Source organism: Mirounga angustirostris, unplaced genomic scaffold, assembly GCF_029215605.1.
Source record: "Mirounga angustirostris isolate CCGP_5_RB_7025 unplaced genomic scaffold, mMirAng1.0.hap1 SCAF_1, whole genome shotgun sequence".
Taxonomy (NCBI): Eukaryota; Metazoa; Chordata; class Mammalia; order Carnivora; family Phocidae; genus Mirounga; species Mirounga angustirostris.
The window spans coordinates 22,266,551-22,289,599 of record NW_026991709.1 but is presented as its reverse complement, the minus strand read 5'-3'; the positions used below and the strand labels follow the sequence as shown (position 1 = coordinate 22,289,599).

At 34.3% G+C, this 23,049-nt stretch overlaps 2 pseudogenes; one reads left to right on the top strand and one right to left on the bottom strand.

Moving 5' to 3' along the window:
- Positions 1 to 8,770: 8,770 nt before the first annotated feature.
- On the bottom strand, positions 8,771 to 9,691 carry LOC123834480 (large ribosomal subunit protein eL6-like; annotated as a pseudogene).
- A 12,564-nt stretch (positions 9,692 to 22,255) lies between these two features.
- LOC123834914 (U4 spliceosomal RNA) lies at positions 22,256 to 22,368 on the top strand (annotated as a pseudogene).
- Positions 22,369 to 23,049: the final 681 nt, after the last annotated feature.

The following is a 23,049-nucleotide window of genomic DNA, read 5'->3' as shown; positions in this document are numbered from 1 at the left end:
AAGAAAACAACACACAAATATGAGAATAACATGACACTGTTGAGAGTCTTGATAATTATCATTAATGACTCAAGAGTTTAAGTCAGAAAACTTCCTACACATGGCCGAGGGAAGATGAATGTAATTGATAACAAAGATTGTTCATTGCTAGATTTTCATAAAATTCCCAGATAAATACTGAGTCTAAATTCATCTCTGCAAACTTGATCAATAACAAAGGTATATCCACTTGTTAAATTCTAGGTCTCTGTATGTGACCTCTAGCACTGTGGAACTACATTTTGACAAGGGAAACAAATACTAATGTTTTAATTCTTGTTTTATTTCTAGGAAGAAACAGGCAATATGGAATGCTAGATGCAATATTTTCGTTAGTTTTCTTGCTTTCTGAATAAACTATCATCTCCATTTTATATCTGTTTGAAATTATGGAAATAAAGTCTTAACAAATTTAGTAAATTTTGCATGTTAGTTTTGTTAAATTTCTATACATGTGTCATGTATTGACTAAAGTATCTTAGATATTTTACTACTATATAAATGGTATACTTAGTATAAGTAACATATACACATATAAACCAATACTTAATAAAAAGATGAGAAATAAGACTATTACTCTTTTCTAAGAATATTGGTTATATCATCAGAGCAAAGCTGTACATATTTTATTCTTTATTATAATTAGTTAATTTCCACTTTTGTTCTGCTTAAACTCTTATAAATCATAGTTACTGAATTCTTAATTTAAAGGTTTTTTTTCCTTTTAAATAGTTATACTTACTTTTAATATGCTACATAATCTTTTGTAGTATTCTCTTTCTTGAAGTTATTCTAATCTTGCTTTTATTTCTTTATAGATTATAAACATAGTTTTCTATATTCTTCTTTATTACATTTTTTATTTTCATTCCATTTTAGTTAACACACAGTGTTATATTAGTTACAGGTGTAAAATTTAGTGATTCAACAATTCTATACATCATTACTCAGTGCTCATCATGAGGAGTGTACTCTCAATCCCCTTTATCTATTTCATATTCTGTGTATGATAATTGTAATTTGGAAGCCAGGGCATGACTGTTACTGCTGGTTCTTGATCATAATGTTTTCTTTATTTTATTTTTCCTTGTGTCTCTGGTTATCTTTGACCTGATACCAGCCATTTATCTGAAAAATCATTTGTAGAAATAATTTGAAGTCTGGTAGAAAAGAATCTTCTGCTGAAGAGAATTTACATGTGCTGTTGGTCAGGAGTCCAGCATCTCTCAGGAGTCCATATCCTACTAGACCGGAGTAATTTTAACCCAAATTTAAGAATTAAGATTCCTCACACCTTGTAGAACTACTCAAGCCTGCAAGCCCATGGGAAGACTAACTTCTTTCCCATTCAGTCTTATCCTTAGGATATGGTCTCCTACAGTCCCAGATTTGTGTTTCATATGTAAGTGTGCGTGTATGGTGACTCACAGTCTCCATCCAGGAGTGCACTGGGCTTTGACTTCTGTCCCTCTTAAGTAACTAAGCCGGCTAACTTTCAGCTATTTTACAACTCTATTTTTTCCTTTCAGTAACTACCCTGAGGACGATATTGATTTTTAATGCTAGTCATTTTTCTGGGCTATCATATTTTCCTAAATTTTTGGTTGGCATATATTTCCTTCGTGATCTTTTAAAATTGCAAACATGATTCTCATGCTCACTTATCAGACACATCACTCTACTCTTTTTAGGGAAAGAACTTAAACACCGTAACAATCAAACGTAACAAAGAACATATAAGCACCATCACACACTAGCACCTGTAGCTGCTTATACTTTTTTTTTTTTTTTAAGATTTTATTCATTTATTTGAGAGAGAATGAGCTAGAGAGAGCATGAGAGGGGGGAGGGTCAGAGGGAGAAGCAGACTCCCTGCCAAGCAGGGAGCCCGATGCGGGACTCGATCCAGGGACTCCAGGATCATGACCTGAGCCGAAGGCAGTGGCTTAACCAACTGAGCCACCCAGGCGCCCTGTAGCTGCTTATACTTTAATCTTAACTCCCACCATTACACAACCTTAAAGTCTACATGGTTACATAAAACTAGTGGAATTTTCCTAAATGGATTCTACCTTTTCTCATTTTAATGTGCTCATGTACTTCTTCCTACCTTGTTTTACCATTTCTCTATCTTTGCTTATTAACTTCTAATAATTTACAGCAGTTTGTATAAGTATTTCATTAGCCTTGTCTATTTATATTTGGAATTTAAATTATTTTCTTATTATTTTATATGAAATTTTAAATGATATTACATATTTTAAAATATGTAGCAAATATTTTTTATCACTTGTATTTTGCAGATATCTTCATTTTTCATTAAAGACATTGTGGTTAATTTCATTAAATCAAATTTTAGAATGTTATCGTTTTGATTTCTAACTTACAAATTTGACACAGGAAGCATAGAAAATATTTTGACATATACTTATGATTTTCTAGTGATCTGAAAAGGTTGTATTTGTTTTCTTTTTTCTTTTTTTTTCTTTTTTTTTTTAAGATTTTATTTATTTATTTGAGAGAGAGAGAATGAGAGAGAGCACATGAGAGGGGGAGGGTCAGAGGGAGAGGCAGACTCCCCGCCGAGCAGGGAGCCTGATGTGGGACTCGATCCAGGGACTCCAGGATCATGACCTGAGCCGAAGGCAGTCGCTTAACCAACTGAGCCACCCAGGCGCCCCTTGTTTTCTTTAAGTATGGTTTTCAGTGCACTTACACAGTACATAGAATTCATTTCTAAATGAGTGGTATGAAATGTACATTTTTCAATTTTTTTCTCCAATGGTCAACTGATACACTACACTAATGTTTTCATGACTCTTGCCTTTATAATTCTTCCACATCACATATTTTTCACAATATATTTTAACTTTAAATTTAAAAATGTTTCTTTGATCTTATTGTCATAAATGAGAAATATCTAGAGAGCAGGCACTTAAAAGTAACATTATATATTCATTTACGGTTTTACTGTTTTGAAAAGATTTCACGCTATCGTTCCACGTATTTCTACCAACAATATAATATCCTATTCACTTATGATCCCAAATTAAGATTCAGCACATTAGTTGGCCTGCTTCAAATCTGATATTTTATAAGTTTTGTACCAGGCGTCAAGAATCATGGCCTTTAGTGGAGTCTAATTCACAACTCTTTCCACTTTTCCTGCTATCTGTGTAACAAGAGACTTGCGAATAAATTGATTTGATTAAAAAATATATAGAATACTTTATTTCCACTAACTGCATATGGATATAATAAATAGCAAAATCCTTAAATTTTAATTTCCCTCTATCTCATTCAATGTGATTTCAGTGTGGAGCCCTTATTCATTTGAATGCTATACTTTGGTTTTTATTAGTTTGGAATATCATAACTAGAATGTGACTTTTATTCCACAAAAGGAAAATGAGTACGTAAATGTCCAAACATTATGTGGTTAATAATGGTGAATTTAAAAATAATTACTGACCTATTTTGATAAGGCTGAGTTATTGTTATAGAGCAGAAAGAATAACATTCAATAGAGCAAGCTTTTCCAAATTGCCCTAATTATAGTAAAACTTTAATTTGGTCTAACTACATTATTTATATTATTTTATAAATTTTCCTTTTTTGTAAAAGTGTTCACTTTGATTTTTTGTATCCTCCATTCTTTTGAAAGTAATCTTACTTTTGTTGGTATTTTGATTTCACATAAATAATTAAGTGTTGTTAGAAACAAATAACTAATAAATATGTTTACGTTTTCCTAGTAAATGCTATGTACTTAAATTTGTAAAGATCTTGGTAAAGTCAAAAATTAATTTTACTATTTTTGATGATAGATGTTCAAGTGTGAATCATAACACTTGTGAAAACATTGTATGTTACACAAAATTGAATTACTTCAAAAGACAAAAATATAAAGTTAAGACTGTCTTATAATATCCAAATGTAACATTTAAAATGTTATTCTTCATCGTTTGGACACATACTCATTTGGAATATAAAAGGACCTTAAGATGTAGGTAGCACTGGCAGTATTCTTTTCTAGTTGCATGAGACCATTTTTCCTCTTTGCTTTCAGTTCATTAGTTACTGCTTTCACAAGAGTGAGAATTGCACTTAAGGGATTTAAAAGGATCTCCTATGATTACCTAATCAAACTCTCAGAGAAAGGACCTTACAACACTTCTGTGATGTTAGCTTCTTTCTTAAGGAAGGAAATGTATTAGTTCATTCCATTTAGAAAGACACTTGCTGCTAGAGTACTTTTCTCCATAGTTAATTTCCATCCATTCTCTGTTGTAATAGCCTTTCCACATCTCAGCGCACTAGTGGAACTGGAAAATAGCTGATTAAGATGATGCGACCCTTTTAGTAACTTTGCATATATAAGGAAAGTTGCCATGATACGCATAGCATTCTTCCTTGTAGACTTAATGGTACTAATGTTTTTCTCTACTAGAACCTTTTAAATCATACTGCTCATCTAGTGGTGTGTTCTTCAACTCATCTGGAAATTGTGATAAAGAAATGCTCTGGGAGTTTTAAAATAGGGTTTTAAGCCAAACCTTTGCACCTGGAAGCAGTATAGCAAATGAAAGCTACAAACCACACTCCTTCGATCTTTAGCAGTGCCCAGGAATTCTGTCAGAATGAAATTACAGGTTAGAAATACAGTTCAAAATCAGGCAGCGCTTATGGTGGTCTGAATCAGAGGCAGAAATTTCCTGTAGGCCTCAAACATATTTTGTGGTTACATTTGAAATGTCTCCACCTAGATGGGGTTAAATCTAGCAAGGTCGCAACCTGAGAATCAATGATCAGTTTAGTGAGGTCTGTTTAGTACTGCTCACCGTGCTTGACCCCTAAGCCTCATTCCATGTGGGCCACCCCTTCCTCTTCCCATCAGCTCTCAGCTCTTTGAGGTGGACTTGACCTCTTCCGTCACTAGACTTGCAGTTTTCACCTGTTTTTTCCATTCTTTATGCTACTCAGATCTTGATGTTTATTTACCAATATATGGCAGAAAATAATAGATGTGGAAAGATGCAAAACACCTAAATATAGAAACAGTTACATGTTCAAAACTAATCAGAAATGGCATGAAATAAACAAATTGGTGACTAGATGCCAGGGGCTCAGAATCGCTGACATGAGGTCAAGATTAATTATCAACAGCAGTTTCACCAAAACTAGAAAGCCATACCATTGACATTCTCTTCTCCCTGCATTATTTTTTATTATATTTGTTATTATAGTTATTTATTCTTCGTATTTGAGGAATCACATAAGAACTAACGTTGTGACATTATTGGTACTTTAGAATGCACTGGTTCTTTTCTTAACTTATCACCATGACTCCTCTGAGCAATGCTAACCTGTTGCCACTTATACGTTAATCTGAACTCATGTTTTCAAGAAGCAGGGACCATACATACAAGTACTAGAGACAAAAGCAAAGCAAGTGTGTCAACCATTACACAAGCAAGTCAGATGAAGAAATTGGACACCAGTAAAAAAAGACCTTAAAACTGAATAAATTTTTTTCTCAAAAAAAAAAAAATATTCTTCACTTCCTTCCCAAAATCTGTAGGTAAAAATTAGTAAACTGAAGTAAGATCACAACAGGTGGCACCCTGAGGAACCAAGCGTGGGGTCTAAAGGCAATAATTAATACTCAATTTTTCTACTTGATAATGTTTTATCTCCTATCCTAGCTTTTCCATAATTATATAAAATGATGTTTAGATTTTAATCAAAAATAAAACCTTGTGCATAATTATTTATTTAATTTTTATATTTATTCATTAATTTTTAATTCTAATTAGTTTTTATTATGTTATGTTAGTCACCATACAGTACATCATTAGTTTTTGATGTAGTGTTCCATGATTCATTGTTTGTGTATAACACCCAGTGCTCCATGCAATATGTGTCCTCCTTAATATCCATCACCAGGCTAACCCATCCCCCCATCCCTCTCCCCTTTAAAACCCTCAATTTGTTTCTCAGAGTCCATTGTCTCTCATGGTTCCTCTGTCTCTCTGATTTCCCCTGCTTCATTTTCCCCTTCCTTCTCCTAATGTCCTCCAAGCTATTCCTTATGTTCCACAAATAAATGATATCACATGGTAATTGTCTTTCTCTGTTTGACTTATTTCACTTAACATAATCTCCTCCAGTTCATCCATGTTGATGCAAATGGTGGGTATTCATCCCTTCTGATGGCTGAGTAATATCCCATTGTATATATGGACCACATCTTCTTTATCCATTCATCTGTTGAGGGGCATCTCGGCTCCTTCCACAGTTTGGTTATTGTGGACGTTGCTGCTATGAACATTGGGGTGCATATGGCCCTTCTTTTTACTACATCTGTGTCTTTGGGGTAAATACCCAGTAGTGCAATTGCTGGGTCATAGGGTAGCTCTATTTTTAAATTTTTGGGGAAATTCTGCACTGTTTTCCAAAGTGGCTGTACCAACTTGCATTCCCACCAACAGTGTAAGAGGGTTCCCCTTTCTCCACAACCTCTCCAACATTTGTTGTTTCTTTCCCTGTCCATTTTTCCCATTCTAACTGGTGTAAGGTGGTATCTTACTGTGGTTTTGATTGGAATTTCCCTGATGGCTAATGATGGTGAACATTTTTTCATGGGTCTGGTAGCCATTTGTATGTCTTCTTTGAAGAAGTATCTGTTCATGTCTCTGCTCATTTTTTGACTTGATTATTTGTTTTTTGGGTATTGAGTTTGAGAAGTTCTTTATAGATCTTGGATACCAGCCCTTTATCTGTAGTGTCATTTGCAAATATCTTCTCCCCTTCTGTGGGTTGTCTCTTTGTTTTGTTGAATGTTTCCTTTATCTTGATAAAGTCCCAGAAGTTCATTTTCACTTTTATTTCCCTTGCCTTTGGAGATGTGGTTTGAAAGAAGTTGCTGTGGCCATACCACCTGCAAGCATATGTCTAAGACACTTATACTGGTTCACTGAAAACACACTTTATAGAACCTTCTTTATACATTCATGCATTCATCTGTTTATTCAATAATTATTTCACAATTGTTACTCACTATATAGTAGAGACTTGAAATATAAAAATAAGACATAGCCTCTTTTTTTTTTTAAAGATTTTTATTTATTTATTTGACAGAGAGAGAGATAGCGAAAGCAGGAACACAAGCAGGGGGAGCGGGAGAGGGAGAAGCAGACTTCCTGCTGAGCAGGGAGCCCAGTGCGGGGCTCGATCCCAGGACTCTGGGATCATGACGTGAGCCGAAGGCAGACGCTTAACGACTGAGCCACCCAGGCGCCCATGACATAGCCTCTTATATATGACAGACACAGAAAGATAAACAGAGAGGCAGATAGCTAGGTATTTAAAAAACTGATAGATAGTTACTACAGTATGTTAGATATCATACAATATATGTAAGAATGTGGGAATTAACAGCAAATTCTTTTTTTTTAAGATTTATTTATTCATTTTAGAGAGAGAGAGATGGGGGGGTGGGCAGAGGGAGTGAAAGAGAATCTAAAGCAGACTCCCCCCTGAGTGCAGAGCCTGACATGGGGCTTGATCTCAGGGTCCTGAGATCATGACCTGAGTTGAAATCAAGAGATAGTCACTTAATTAACTGAGGCATGCAGGTGCCCTGCAAATTCTTTTAACAAAGAGAATGGTGATCTATTCTAACATTCATCCTATATTCATAGCATCAGGGAATCCAACTCAGAAATACATTTTAAAGTGGGACTTGAGACATTCCACTTATGGTTAGTTACAGAAGGCCATGGATAACCTTCACTCATATAGAAACAATAAGAAATCACAATATCATAAAAAGAAAGCATACTTCCTGTTACAGCCACAGAACAGGGAGCCTGATGTGGGACTCGATCCCAGGACCCTGAGATCATGACCTGAGCCAAAGGCTGACGCTTAAAGACTGAGCCACCCAGGCACCCCGAAATGGTATTTTTAGACAAGAGGGAGAAAGTTGCAAATGTTTTTCCAAAATTCTGTCTGATCATAACTTTAAATCAGTTATCATCATCTATCCTAACAGACGTGGGGATGGGAAGGTATAGAAGCAAAGACTTGAAAACAATGATAATCTTATCCATGCACTCCTTTAGAATAATTTTTCTAAATGTTTTCAATCATAAATATACTTAAGCATGATATCTGTGTACAGGTAATCAAGAGATGATTATTTCTCTATTTGATATATCCATAAATGAAGTATTCACGCATATTTTAGGAAAAAATACTTGAATGCCTTGGGGATATTTTTATGCTCACTCTTTTGCAATTAAATATGCAAAACTTGTTTCTCTCGGTCTCTAGGATTCTTTACTCTTTGCCATTTTGTGACATTTTGAAAATAGTATACCAAATAGAAAAGGCATGATCTGCCCTTTAGAAAACAATGGCAGAAAATGCTTATTTTTTCAAAGCTGAACAAATGACTTGAAATGGGTGAAACCTGTTTTAGGAGAAGGCAATGTATCATAAGTCACAAAACACTAATCTAATTGGTTTGGGGATGGTTTGTTTTTACTGATTTTTTTTTCATAAATGCTATTTTTTTCCTAGAATATGGTAACTTTTTCATGCAAAATTCTTAAGTAATCTGTACATTACTTGGAACTAATGCAGGGTCCTATCTTTGTTTCAGAGTGAGAGCATGTGACTGGCCTCTGCAGTGGAAAAGGAATTTTAACTAGCCTCTCCCTTTACATTTTTTTTTTTTAATGGATCAGTTATTTAATTACGTTCTTTGTAAGAAATTTAGAACACCAATTTGTGAGGGTAAACTCCATTTGTGAGAGAAAACACAGAGCGGAGGTAGTCCTGAAGCTGAGGAACTGCTTTGATCTTTGGCAGAATTTGCGAGTCCACAGCTTTCTGATCAACCTTGTGCTGCTCTGTAATCTTGTTATTTCTCTTTCTCGGTGTCGAAGATCTCACCCTCCTGGTGTCTGGGCTTGCACAGTTTCTTCTTCTTGAAGTGAGCATCAGTGAGATGTTTGGGGATTTTCACACTGCTGATATCAATTTTGGTAGAAGTAGCAATGACGAATGTCTGGTGTGTTCTATGCAGAGGAGCTCGATTGAGGGACAGAGGTCCAGTCACAAGTAGCAAGCCACTGCTCAGTTGCTTCAGGAAAACTACCCTCTTGCCTCTGCGGCGCCCAGTGAGGATGATCAAAATGGTCCTGGGAGTGATACTAGCTTGCAGCTTTCTCACGTGCTGACTGAAAGGATTTTTGCCGTGGCTCAACAGCTTTCGAGGCACATCTTCAGTAGGGTAATACCTAGGCTTTTTGCGAAGTTTAACCACTCGGGTACCACCGTTCTTGTCACCACCAACTGGTTTGGTGACCGTAGCAAGAACTTTCTCCTTCTTTTTCTTTTCAACCCTGGATTTAGCTGCCTCTTGTACATGGCCTTTCTGGAATACATAGCCGATCGGGAGTATCTGCCAATTCCTCTGACAAGGACAGGGTTTCGGCTGCAGTGGGGCTTCCCCTTCTTTGGCATTTTAGCCTTGGGGTTACCCTTCTTAGCCTTGCCACCAGCATCAGCCTTCTTAGCTTCAGGTTTCTTCTCCTTAGTATCCGGCTTCTCAGCTTTTTCGCCTGCCATCTTGCAAGATGGGAAAGAGCTCCCTTTACATTTTGAAAGAAATAATCTTCGGTAAGTATGTGATAGTTCAGGAAACAGAAATTCACAAGGGACTTATTTGGATTTAGAGTAACCATTGGGTTTATTTTGACCTTATTTCTCCTTTATACAATGTGGATCTAAGCGTTAAGAATTCAATGGGCTGACCAACTGCAACATAACTGATTGTTGAATTAAGATAAAAAGAGATGATGTATGTAAAACACTCAGACATAGATGTTCTTTTTATTATTATCACAGCTTCCACATTTTGGAAAACAACCTGGTCAGTGTCAATACCAATTACAGTGATAGTTGATTCAATCTCCTACCTGCTCAATTGTAATGTTCAGACCATAATCCAATTTACTTCAAGATGTTGTTGTAATAATAAATTGCAGGTTTAGATATGAAAATACTTAGAATATATTCAGCACTTGTCACATACTATATTTTTGTTCATTTCCTACTACCCTGAAGTTGGATTACTTAGTATGTACCTAGATGTTAGAGTCAATGATAACAGTATATTTCTGAAACTCATGGTAATCTAATTCAAAAAGTCTTTTAAACATGAATGATTATTTAGCCATAGAATATGATTATAATTAAGGGTAAGTTGATGTTAATATATTTGTAATTCTTGTGGTCAAAAAAAAGGGTAAGTTGATATTGAATTAATATCCTGTTTTCCCAGTTTTTGAGGGCAAACATCACTAATCATGATTCTAAAGTTAGCTATTTGTTTCTCATTGACAGTATCCTACCATACAGAAAGTGGTCAACTTTTGCTTAAGTATAAAATACCTTGTGTGACATGCCAGTGTAATTCTCTAAGATACATTTATAACATTTTCTCTAGGCTACATTTACAACACTTTAAAAAATACGGCCTTTACTCTTTGTCATGTAATTTGAATTATGTGGAAAATTGTTTTTCTTTTCTTTTTTTTAAGGATTTTATTTATTTATTTGACAGAGAGAGACAGCGAGAGAGGGAACACAAGCAAGGGGAGTGGGAGGGGGAGAAGCGGGCTTCCCGCCGAGCAGGGAGCCCGATGCGGGGCTCAATCCCAGGACCCTGAGATCATGACCTGAGCTGAAGGCAGTGGCTTAACCAACTGAGCCACCCAGGCACCCCTGGAGAGTTCTTTTTCTAACAGTATTCCAGATTCTGGAATTGAGGATTGTCTGTATCTCCAACATTTTCACAATTAAACCAACTATCTTAGGGGTGCCGGGGTGGCTCAGTCAGTTAAGCGACCAGCTCTTGGTTTGGGCTCAGGTCCTGATCTCAAGGTCATGAGATCGAGCCCTGCATCAGACTCCGGGCTTAGCTCAGAGTCCACTTGGGACTCTCTCCCCCTCTCCTTCTGCCCCTCCCCCCTGCTCTCTCTCTCTCAAATAAATAAATAAATTTTTAAATAAATAAATACATACATAAATAAAATAACTTTATTTTGTTTAATTGGACTTCAAATGAAATGCTATCAATCTGTACCTAGTAAATTTCTCCATACCTTATTTTTTTCATATTAGCCATTCTTGAATCAATATCTTCAAATTTGGATGAAACTGGCATTAGTCATTAATTAACATCATACAGAGTTTTTGTCATTTACATAACACTTTCAAATGGATAAGTAAAATACTCAAAAATAATGTTTAGGTATATGTTATAGTTCAAATGATATGATAAATTTGTTTGAATATCAATTTTATTAGATAGGTTGGTAAAGCATTATTATTCTATGTTATAGGTGGGTCTTGAGACACCAAATAGTTGGGGTACTTGTGTAACAATATCAAAATAATAAGTGGAAGAGTTAAGGTATATAATTCTGATTCAATGAATTTTTAAGGATATGGCATAAAATCATACTGTAATTTTGCAATACTACATTCTACCGATCCTACAAAGCATATGTTTTTGTGAACTAAGTATTAATTTTTAGATGTATCAGCTCTAACAGAATTTAAAATAGGATGGGAACACTACCAGTGAATTTTTCACAGTAAAAAACAAGTAGCTTATTACTCAACATTGTTAATATACGTTTAATCAAGAAGACATGACCTATGATTGTAATTGTGCACTTGAATCCAGGAAAGAGTTGAGATGTGTGATTTGATGAAAGCTGTTCAGAAACTTTTTTTGTAAGAAATAACATTTATTGTATCAAAGGAATACATAAGTACTTATTATCAGAAACCCTTGCTTCTCCCCCTAGCCCTCACCCACCCTCAGGATTGTTACATCTGTAATTTTAACAATAAGTTTGAATGTCTATTTTTTAATATTTCAGATTAGCACATACCTATTCACTTTCTGCTATGAAAGGTAAGGATGCAACTAACTTAAATCTTCATTGTTTATCTCATATATCCATACCATAGTTTGATATTTACATCATTATATGTAGTTTCCAGCTGCATGCCTTTATGATTTATATCACAATTTTGTGCAACATGTATTTATTTATGAGTTTTAGATAATGATTTATCTTAGGAAAAGTAAAGATATTAGCCTCCATTCCTTCATGCTGTCATGCTCTTCTCTTTTTGTATAAGTTTTCATATTCACAGTTACATTCTGTTCTATAGCTATCACTGTTTTCTGGTTCTTAGCTATAGTTGATTCTAAAAAAAAAAAAACCCTGAAATTCACTTGCATTATCATAACAGTGTATATATAATTCACTACATAGCTAAGGGAACATTAGTCTACTATTCCAACTCATGAACCATTCAAAAGAAAATGTTCTAAGCATAACAAATAATGATAGTCAGGTTTCAGTATTTTTGAAGAAGTATTTTTTTATGCCATTTCGGGCTTGTTTTTTTCTTTTTTCTTTTTCTTCAGAAGCCTATTTTTACTTTCTTAAACTTTTTTTTTTTTTTTTTTTACTTAGTATTCTAAAATTTTACTGAAGTATGTGTAGGCATGTGTCTAGGATTTATCCATTTCAGTGTTTGTTGGACAACTGCTATGACCTTCAAATCTAGGAAGTTTTCTTCATTTACTCTTTGATGACTTGTATATTTTCAATTTCATAGAACTCATTATCTAGATCACTTTATATCCCTATTTTTTCATATCTTTTTTTAAGATTTTATTTATTTATTTATTTAGAGAGATAGTGGGGGGGGAGGGTCAGAGGAAGAAAGAATCTCAAACAGACTCTGCACTCAGCTTGCAGAGCCTGAGAGGTTCTATCCCAGGACCCTGAGATCATGACCTGAGCTGAAATCAAGAGTCAGACACTCAACATACTGAGCCACCCAGGCGCTCCTTTTGTTTTCATATCTTTTCTCTTATATTTGTTTATGGTTCTTATATCTAGATACTATTCTAAACATTTCAATATTTTGTAACTTCTAAAATTTCTACATGTCTGTATTTGTTTTTCTAAATATTCCTTATTTTGAGTGTATTGTCTTTCATGGCTCTGGATTTAAACTTTCAACTCAAGTTTTATTTCTGATTTTATCTATAAGCTTGGATTTGCACAAAGTATTTACTTGACTTGTGCTTGTACTTTAGTTTCTGTATCAATAAAACAGATAAACCATTGCCTATCTGATAAGTTTCTTGTGAGAAATTAGTGAATGCATACATATAAAACTTTAAAAAAGTATTATGAATATAATCAACATATTTTTATAATTATAATTCCAAGGTTTTTAATAAAGAGTTGTTTTTTTTTTTTTGTCCTATCTTTTTTTGTTTTTGTTACTACTCTTTTTCAGTTCTTTGAAATTTTTTTTCCCCTGGAGTCTTATACTTAGTTTCTTATAAGAAGACTCTTTCATCTGCCGATTTTACTTGTATTTCTCTTTATACTTAGCTGTCTATGTTTAAGAGTGCAAATTGGGTAGCATTTGGAATGCTGCTGGTAGTGGTAAACCCTAGTGCTACTTCAATGAAGTGAAAAAGTGGATAATTACAAACATTACTGTTTTGCTTATATTGGAAAGCCATGGAATGAGACAGTAAATGAACCAAAATTCTACTTAGAGGGAACAGTCCTTTTCAGGTAGCAAATTAGTTTTCCATGACTGTGTAACAAATGATCACAAACTTCACAGTTTAAAACAACATATTTATTAGCTTATAGGTCCACAGTACAGAAGTCTAGGCTTGACTGGGTTCTCTGATTAGGTTCTCACAAGGCTACAATCAAGGTATAGGGAAACCCTATACCTTGAGAGACTCTATACCTCCAGAGACTCTGCTGGTAAAACCATTGATAAGTTCATTCGGTTGTTGGCAGAATCCAATTTCTTCTAACTGTAGGACTGAGGTCCTGGTTTTCGTGTTGGTTGTGAGTCAGGGACCACTTTCATGTTCTTAAGGAAACCCTCAAATATTTCATCTCAGCATCACATGTGGATGTGACCCCTCTACCTTAGCAACTGAAAACCTGCCTCACATCAATTCCCTTTCATTCTTTGAAAACCTTGGAGTTACTCTGCTACCAGCTAATGAAAACTTTCTTCTCAATTTTACCGACTAAACTGATACTTGATTAGATTAATCCCACACAGATAATCTCCACATGTTAAGCCAACTGACTTGGGACTCTAAAGACATGCAATATTCGAATAACATCCTAAATAATATTCCATGAGCACTTGAAAATAATGTGTATTCTGCTGCTGTTGGAAGGAATGTTCTCTATGTCTGTAATGTTCTGTACAGATCCATTTGATCTAATGTCGTTTGAGCCCAATGTTTCCATATTGATTTTCTGTCTGGCTGATCTATTCATTGTTAAGAGTGAGGTATTGAAGTCCCCCACTATCATTGTATCATCTATTTCTCCCTTCAGGTCTGGTATTATTTGCTTAATATATTTGGGTGCTCTGATGTTGGTTGTAAATATATTTACAATTGCTTTATCCTCATAAAAATTGACCCCTTTATCATTCTTTAGTTCTTGTTATATTTTTTGACTTAAAATCTATTTTGTCTGATCTAAGCATAGCTAGCCCTGCTCTCTTTGGTTTCTATTAGCATGGGATATCTTTTCCATCTCTTCACTTTGAGCTCATATGTGTCCTTAATGCTGAAGTGAGGCCCGTGTAGGCAGCACATTGTTGGATCTTGTTATTTTATCCATGTAGCCAACTCTCTGTCTTTTGATTGGAAAATTTAACCTGTTTATAGTTAAAGTAATTATTGATAGATAAGGACTTACTAATGCCAACTTATTTTTGGCTGTTTTATAGTTCCTTTTTTTTTAAATTTTTTTCTTCCTTTCTGAATTGGTGACAAATTGGAATTTGTCTTTTTTGTATCTACTGTAGGTTTTTGCATTGTGGCTACTGTGAGGCTTACATAAAACATATTATCGATATTAACAGTCTATTTTGAGATGATAACTTTGATTATATACAAACACTCTACTCTTTTACTAGCCACCCATATTTTATGTTTTTGATGTCACATTTTAGCCTTTTTTTGTGTTGTGCATCCATTAACAAATTATTGTAGCTCAAGTTATTTCAATATTTTTGTTCTTTAACCTTTACATAGAGTTAAATGATCTTCACCATATTAAAATATTAGAGTATTCTAAATTTGACTCTGTACACACCTTTAGCTGTGTGTTTTGTACTTTGATGTTTTCTTTTTACTAACTGGTGTCATTTCATTTCAGCTGGAAAAACTTTCATTTTTTCTTGTAAGGAGGTCTAGTGATGATGAACTTTCTTAGCTTTTGTTTCTCTGGGAAAGTCTTTATTTCTCTTTCATTTCTGAAAGACAACTTTACTAAGTAAAGTAGACTTGGTCGGCAGTTTTCTTTTCTTTCAGTATTTTATTTTATTTATTTTTTTAAAAGATTTTATTTATTTATTTGACACAGAGAGAGAGAAAGAGGAATCACAAGTAGGCAGATTGGCAGGGAGCGGCAGAGGGAGAAGCAGGCTCCCCGCTGAGCAAGGAGCCCGATGTGGGACCCGATCCCAGGACCCTGGGATCATGACCTGAGCTGAAGGCAGATGCTTAACGACTGAGCCACCCAGGAGGCCCTCTTTCAGTATTTTAAATATATCCTCTCACTCTCTCCAACCTACAGGGTATTGCTGAAAAATCTGCTGATAGTTTTATGCTTATAGTCAGATTGTATGTGAGGTATTTTTTTTCTTCTGCTGCTTTAAAAATTATCTCTTTGTCTTTGATTTTAGACAGTTCTACTATAATATGTCTCAGAGAAGATTATTTTGGTTTGAATTTTGGGGAGACTTGTACACTTTATGAACTTGATGTTCACATCTCTCCCCAGATTTGGGAACATCTCCCCAGAGATGTTCACATCTCTCCTCATTATTTCTATATATAAGCTTTGTGCTCCAGAATTTCTATTTTTTTAAGTTTTTTATTTAAATTCCAGTTAGCTTGGTGTTTGGTTCTTTTATTTTTTTTTTTATAATTTCTATGTCACTATTAAACTTCTCAATTTGGGACACCTGGGTGACTCATTGGGTTAAACGTCCAACTCTTGATTTTGGCTCAGGTCAGGATCTTAGTGTCATGTGATTGAGATCTGTAGCTGGCTCCATGCTCAGTGGGGAGTCTGCTTGAGATTCTCTCCCCCTCCTTTACCCTCCCCCCTCTCACACTCACTCTATCTCTCTAAAATAAATGAATAAATATTTAAAACAATAAAAAATAAATTTCTCCTTTTGTTTGTGTATTATTTACCTGATTTTATTGAATTGTCTCTTTTTTCTTGTAGTTTACTAAGTTTCCTTAAAACAATTATTTTGAATCACAGATTTCCATTTCTTTGTGGTCATTTCTTTGGTGACACCTGTCATGTTTCTTTAATTTTTCATGTTACTTGAAATCTTGCATTGCTGCCTTCACATTTGAAGAAGCAGTAAACATCTCAGGTCTCTACTGACTAGACTTTGGGAGAGAAATATACTTCGTCAGCCTTATTAGAGATCTTGAGGCATCTTTCCAACATTTTTATATGGATATACCTGCTCCACATTTCTTGTTCTCTCATGAAGGGAACTCTTAAGATCATATGCTTTCTCTCAATCCAGCAAAGCAGGCCAAATTCAGGCAGACTCCTGTTTGCTTGCTTTCCCTAAGGGAAGTGCTGAATGCTCATCTGTTTGTGTGCTTCCAATTTGGCAGTTGGACTGACTTTCTGGGAATGGTCACTAGCAGTCTGCAAAAGCTCAGTTTCGATGTCACTGGAGGCATGCACCAGTAGCTGGCCCTGGACTAAGGGTGGGGTGTGTGCAGGTGAGGCCTGTGGAGCATTGACAGTACCTATGGGCTAATTTGGAAATCTGCAAAGGAGACATCCCAAGTAGCTCATGGGCAGGCTTCCTGATAGTGTCCGTGACATGGGTAATAGGGTCTATGTCACTTTGATGTCCTCCAGCCCTCCAGGAGTGCTGGCTGCTATTCTCCTAGTTGCTCCCCACCCTCCAGTCATGCAGCAAACCTCAGTTTTCTGGATTGGGAGAGAAGGAAGTGTATTTCTTTGGTGCCATCCCACACATAAAGGGAAATCCAGCATTCACTCATATATTCTCATCTATATAGAGTGGTGCTTCTATTGGAATTAAAACAAAAACTTAATGTTGGGGGGCCTGGGTAGCTCAGTCAGATAAATGTCCAGCTCTTGGTTTCAGTTCAGGTCATGATCTCAGAGCCCTGGGATAGAGCCCAGTGTTGGCCTCATGCTCAGTGGGAAGTCTACTTGAGGATTCTTTCCTTCTTCCTCTGCCCCTCCCCTTGTTTGTGCATCTCATTCTCCTTAAAATAAATAAATAAATCTTTAAAAAAAAAACCTTTTAAAAAAGTACTTAATGCTGGAAATATTGCATAAATTAATGAATAAATTACAATTATTTATATGTTTATATTATATATTTATTTATTGTTACAATGGTATATATTCCGTTCAAATAATGTTTAGGGATTAATGCAAGGATATAGCAATAGTATTTTTTTTTTTTTTAAGATTTTATTTATTTATTCATGACAGACAGAGAGAGAGAGGCTGAGGGAGAAGCAGGCTCCCAAGGAGCAGGGAGCCCGATGCGGGACTCGATCCCAGGACCCTGGGATCATGACCTGAGCCGAAGGCAGACGCTTAACCATCTGAGCCACCCAGGCGCCCCAGGATATAGCAATAGTATTAATGGAGAACAGTAAATAGTATTTACAAAGAAGGAGAATGGGAAAATGTGTGCAAGTGATGTTAAGAAGAGACAGAATTCAAACATCAAATATGAATGGTAATGATTGATTACTTTATAAGTGAGATACACATGAGTTTTATTCTACAGTTTTGTGACAGTGAAAATAATGACTTTTACCACAGAAATGATCAATTATTTCCTTTTTATGCTATGAACCTTCCAGAAGAAAGAAGAACAATATATTTAATAGCATACATTAATAACACACTCCACAACTATAATTAATGGGTGTCAAAAAACATTGTCACTGAATAAAATTGTTAAAAAGTCAAAGTTTATCTTCAGTGCACCAGAATTTTAATTTCTTTGTTATAAAAGAAAGTTTTCAGTTCAGGATCAGCTGCATTTGGAGTCTTTCTTATTCTCTTATATTCCGTATTTCCTATTTCCTCATAAAAAGTCTTCTTCTCTGAATTTCCTTATTAGTTGTAAGTTATTGTTATAGTTCAAATAGCTATAGTTTTCAGGAGTTGTTGGATTTGAATGGGTGTAAAAATGGTTGGTAAAACAAAAGCTTTTAAATTAGAGAAATGAAATAATTGTAGAAATTCAAGTGTCATGAAATTGCTTAGATGAAATAGAGCTGAAAGAAAGGTGAAGTTTATTTTTCAATCATAAAATCAGATCCCGTAAATTGTTATACAATTCTTTTAAAATAAATATGGTCTTTTAGATAAAAGATATTTTCTACATATAGTCAAATAAATTCACATAGTAGATTGAATTACTGTGCTTATTGAGATTTTGGTTAGAATTATTCTGAATCTTGAGATCTGTTTCAAAAAAATTGACATCTTTAAAATACAACATCTCAATCCATGAATGATTCCACTTCTTAAAATAATGTTTCCGATTTTCAGTGTACGCATTTTCTACAGATATTGTTAGATATGTGTTTGGATATTAGATATTTTGTACTTCAGAACCATCTCCTTTGTGGAAAGGAAGGGAGATTGAATGGTGAACAGCCCTGAATCAATGTCAAGTTTTAAGAGCATAGCCATGGTAGGTGTACAACACTGAGAATGAGCAAACTCCCAGAGTACACCCTACATCAATGCTGTTCAGTAGAAATATACTGCAAACCACATATACGATTTTAAATGTTCCAGATGTTCACTTAAGAAATTAAAAAGCAGCAACTAAAATGAATTTTAATTATGTTTTATTTAACCAATATGTACAAAATATTATCATTTCAACATGAAATAAATATAAAATTATTAAGTTAATTTACATACTTTACTTCATACTATGTCTTTAAAATCAATTATATATTTTATACTTAAAGTATATTTCAATTCTGATTAGCAATGTTTAAATCTCTCATTAACTCCTTTTCACTAGTACTCACTGTATTGGACGGCATAGTTATTTACTAGTGGAGGTCATCAGTAATTGCCCAGAGACATAATGGAGTATGATTAACAAGTATATTCTCTTTACTTTCTTCCCCGAGTGAAATTATTATCGATGTTAATCAGTCATAATTATCCAACATGTTGGGAATATGTTTGTGTTTTACAAAATTAAAATAGCATTATCTATCTTGATTTAAAATTTGTGTAACTGCTCAATAGAAAAAAATTAAAACAATACAAAAATATGAAGACAAAGTTAAAATAAGTGAATATCCATAAACCAAAGATAACCAGTTAACTGTTGTTAATATTTTGGTTGATATCCTTTCTGATGTCACCATGTGGATAAAAATAAACTATTCATGTATTTAATTTCCAATATTACATATGTAAAATATATGAATTTATGAATATTTACATCTTTTCACATTTTTCCAAGCACAGCTTCTGGAACAGAGAACATTCTAAATGATTTAAAATAAGTGCCATCAGTAATTTAGTGGAATGAGGTGATCTATCTAATTTCATAAATTGTTGCTCATCCCATTAATGAAGGAAAAATGCCATTGAAATAATAAGTGCTTAAATCAAAGCAGTAAAGGACAACTTGTCAGTAAAACCCCCTCTCAGTGGATATTTCACTTGGTGTCTTGAAATGTTTGACCTTTCCCAAATCTGTCCCTATCCTCATACTATCTCACTTAGATTATTATTCCAAAAATTAATAGAAGTTAACTATATGAGAATGAAGGTTCCATGGGGGCTGTACTTCATCTTTTTTTTTTTTTTTTCTTTCTGTGTTGTATCCTCCTGTAGATATTGCTTAGGTATAGGAAGGATATAAAAAGGGGCTACATCAGAAGAAACAAGTATGCCAAAACTAAAATTAGTTTTCATCAGGACACTTCCATGAATTTTCTAAAACATTCGCAAAGCTGCAAATTTGGCAAATATTTGGCAAGCAAACAATGATATGAGTCTGTACTTGACTGCAGTTAAAATGCAGATACAGCTTGGATCTAACAGAATGAGATGAAGTTCCCATTTTCCTGGAACATATAATTTGCCAAGTATAAACTTCATGTTCTATAGTGCTGCCACAGCTTTTCAATGAATATGTCACGTTAATTAAAGTGTAAAAAAAATTGTGCGACTTTGAAAAATGTTTTTCCAACTTGACTGGATAAATGCTGGAGTTAATGAGGTCAGGTGCACCTCCAATCCCATGCAAGACTGCTGTCATCGCATCAGAGGAAAATGCTATCTACATGCTATAGGTCATGTTTCTGATCGACTATCACACAAATGCATGTCTTTGGTTACTAAGCTGACAATGAGAAGGGGAATTGATAAGGAAGCAGAATAAAAGTGTGACTTGTTTTTAAGTTTGTTACCTAGAAGTTTAGATTTATAGAAACCTCAAAACAAAACTAAACAGCCATCAAAACAGATAAGCCACTGTCACTGTCACCAACAATAAAAACACCTGTTCTGTGAATCCTAATATTCTGTTAATCAGATTCTCTAATGTTCTTGTGCATTTCCAGCTACATGATCTAGCCCTGTGCGACTCATAGCGTGGTCACTCGACTGAGTCAATTTTCAATCTGTCATCTGATGGTGATAAAGTACAAATAGCAAGAATAAACATTTAGAACATTTTTAGTAATATAATAGTCATTTATGGCCACAGGATCCAATATTTTTTTTTTTTTAATAGAGCCTGGGTTGTATAGTTATGGGTTTTGGTTTAATTTTCCTAGTTACTTGTTTTATTGTATGCTACACATGTAGAATTAGAAATTAACATGTATAGCTCTTCCCCCCAGACAGTTTGAGAAACATTTGTCTAGGCCACTGTCTTGAGAAACTCTGTTGACAGACTAGGTCAAGACCTCAAATTTATCATGACAACAGCCTGTCAGCAGATAGGTGGTATATCTAGGAAAGGGTACAGGTTGCTTAAAAATCAGGTATGCTGGTTTAATCAATTGATTTATTCCTTAACTTCAATTTTTCATCTTGTCCCCTGATGGGTTTCATGTTTGTCTCAAGCTTAATGAGAATCTCTCATTACCTATGATATAGGCCAGTATAAGAATGTACTTGAAATGAAGCTTACGTGCATAGGTTTCAAATATTTCTCTTTCTTGGTCCTCTATCTACTTCATGAGGATATTTGATCGGCAAGTGAAATAATTTGGTCTAGACATTTTAATGTTACAGAACTAACTATGATGACATTGACCTCATTCTTAATTCCACATTTAGAATACAGTTAGTTTGCTCATAAACACACACTTAGAACAAAGGAAAGCATATTTTATTTAGCAGCTATCAAGGCAATCTAGAATAGTTCCCAAATATGTCACCACAGGGCTCTCCTCTGTTAACTAGTAATTTACAGAGTGCTTACTTTTAAGAAATTATAGGGAATAAAAACATTCTTTACTATTTAAGTGTTGTATTATGTTCTAATATTGAACCACTTAAACAACAACAACAACAACAACAGGAGCTCCTGGGTCACTCAGCTGGTTAAGTGTCTAACTCTTAATTTCGGCTCAGGTCATGATCTCAGGGTTGCGAGATCAAGACCTGCGTTAGGCTTACACACTGGGCGTGGAGCCTGCTTAAGATTCTCTTTCCCTCTCCCTCCACCCCTCTCTGTCTCTCTAAAAAAAATAATTAACTTTAATTTAATTAAAAGACTTAGTTTGTTATCTTGTTTATTTGAGATTCCTTCATCAACCACTTATATGGTCAATAAAACAATATATATGTTTTCATAATATTATCCATGTATTTATTCAAAAATACTTTTCAGATACAGTGCTGGAATTAGGGATCTTATGCAAGTAAAATATTTATAACTACATATACTAGTGAAACAATCTAAAGAAGAATTTAGATTTATTTTCTTTTTGATTTTCTCGGTAATGTAGATAGCCTAAATAAAAACATATAGCTTTGTGCAATGGCAGTATCATAGCCAATGAGGTTTATCCTAGGCGTGATTATTGCTAATTGAAAACTAAATAAAAATATACAGATTAATATATAAACTATTTTTCAGAAACAATAATAAATTTTATTTGGTAAGATATTAATAAATAATACTTTTTATCATTTTAATCATCATCACTGTTTAGATCATAGAATGAAAATTTCCAGGTAGTCCTACTATAAAATAAACTTCATTATTAGTAACTATAACATTAATAATTTACTTGTTTTGTTTACTTTTTTCAATTGCAAATTCTATCCCTGACATGGGAAAACATATTTGTTTTCTAATTCTTCTATGTTGTATATTTTGTATGATTATTCTCAATAATCAGAGTTATTTTTCTAATTAACAGACTTTTTAAAATATTTTCAGCTGTACATAATTTTTATGTTTTTAAAATTCAAAATACAGAATAATCTAAATCCCAACATTTCCTTACAGTCATCATGAACCAAGTTATATGCTAGCTATGAAAAATAAAATAATACAAATTATTAAAAAGTAGAAAAATATGAGTAGCTGATGATTTCCTAAAGTTGATAAAATTTAAAAACACTACAATTTTGATAGACCATGAGTCAGTAAACTGTAGATATGTGCATTTATCAATAAAGTAAATATATATATAGCATATTGGGGATCCAGTCAAAATCAAATTCTTATTTTTTCTTAATCTGGAAAGAAACTCTCACCCACGAAAACAACATAAGTGGTTATGAAAGGCAGTGCGAGGAAACCCTTCCTTTTATC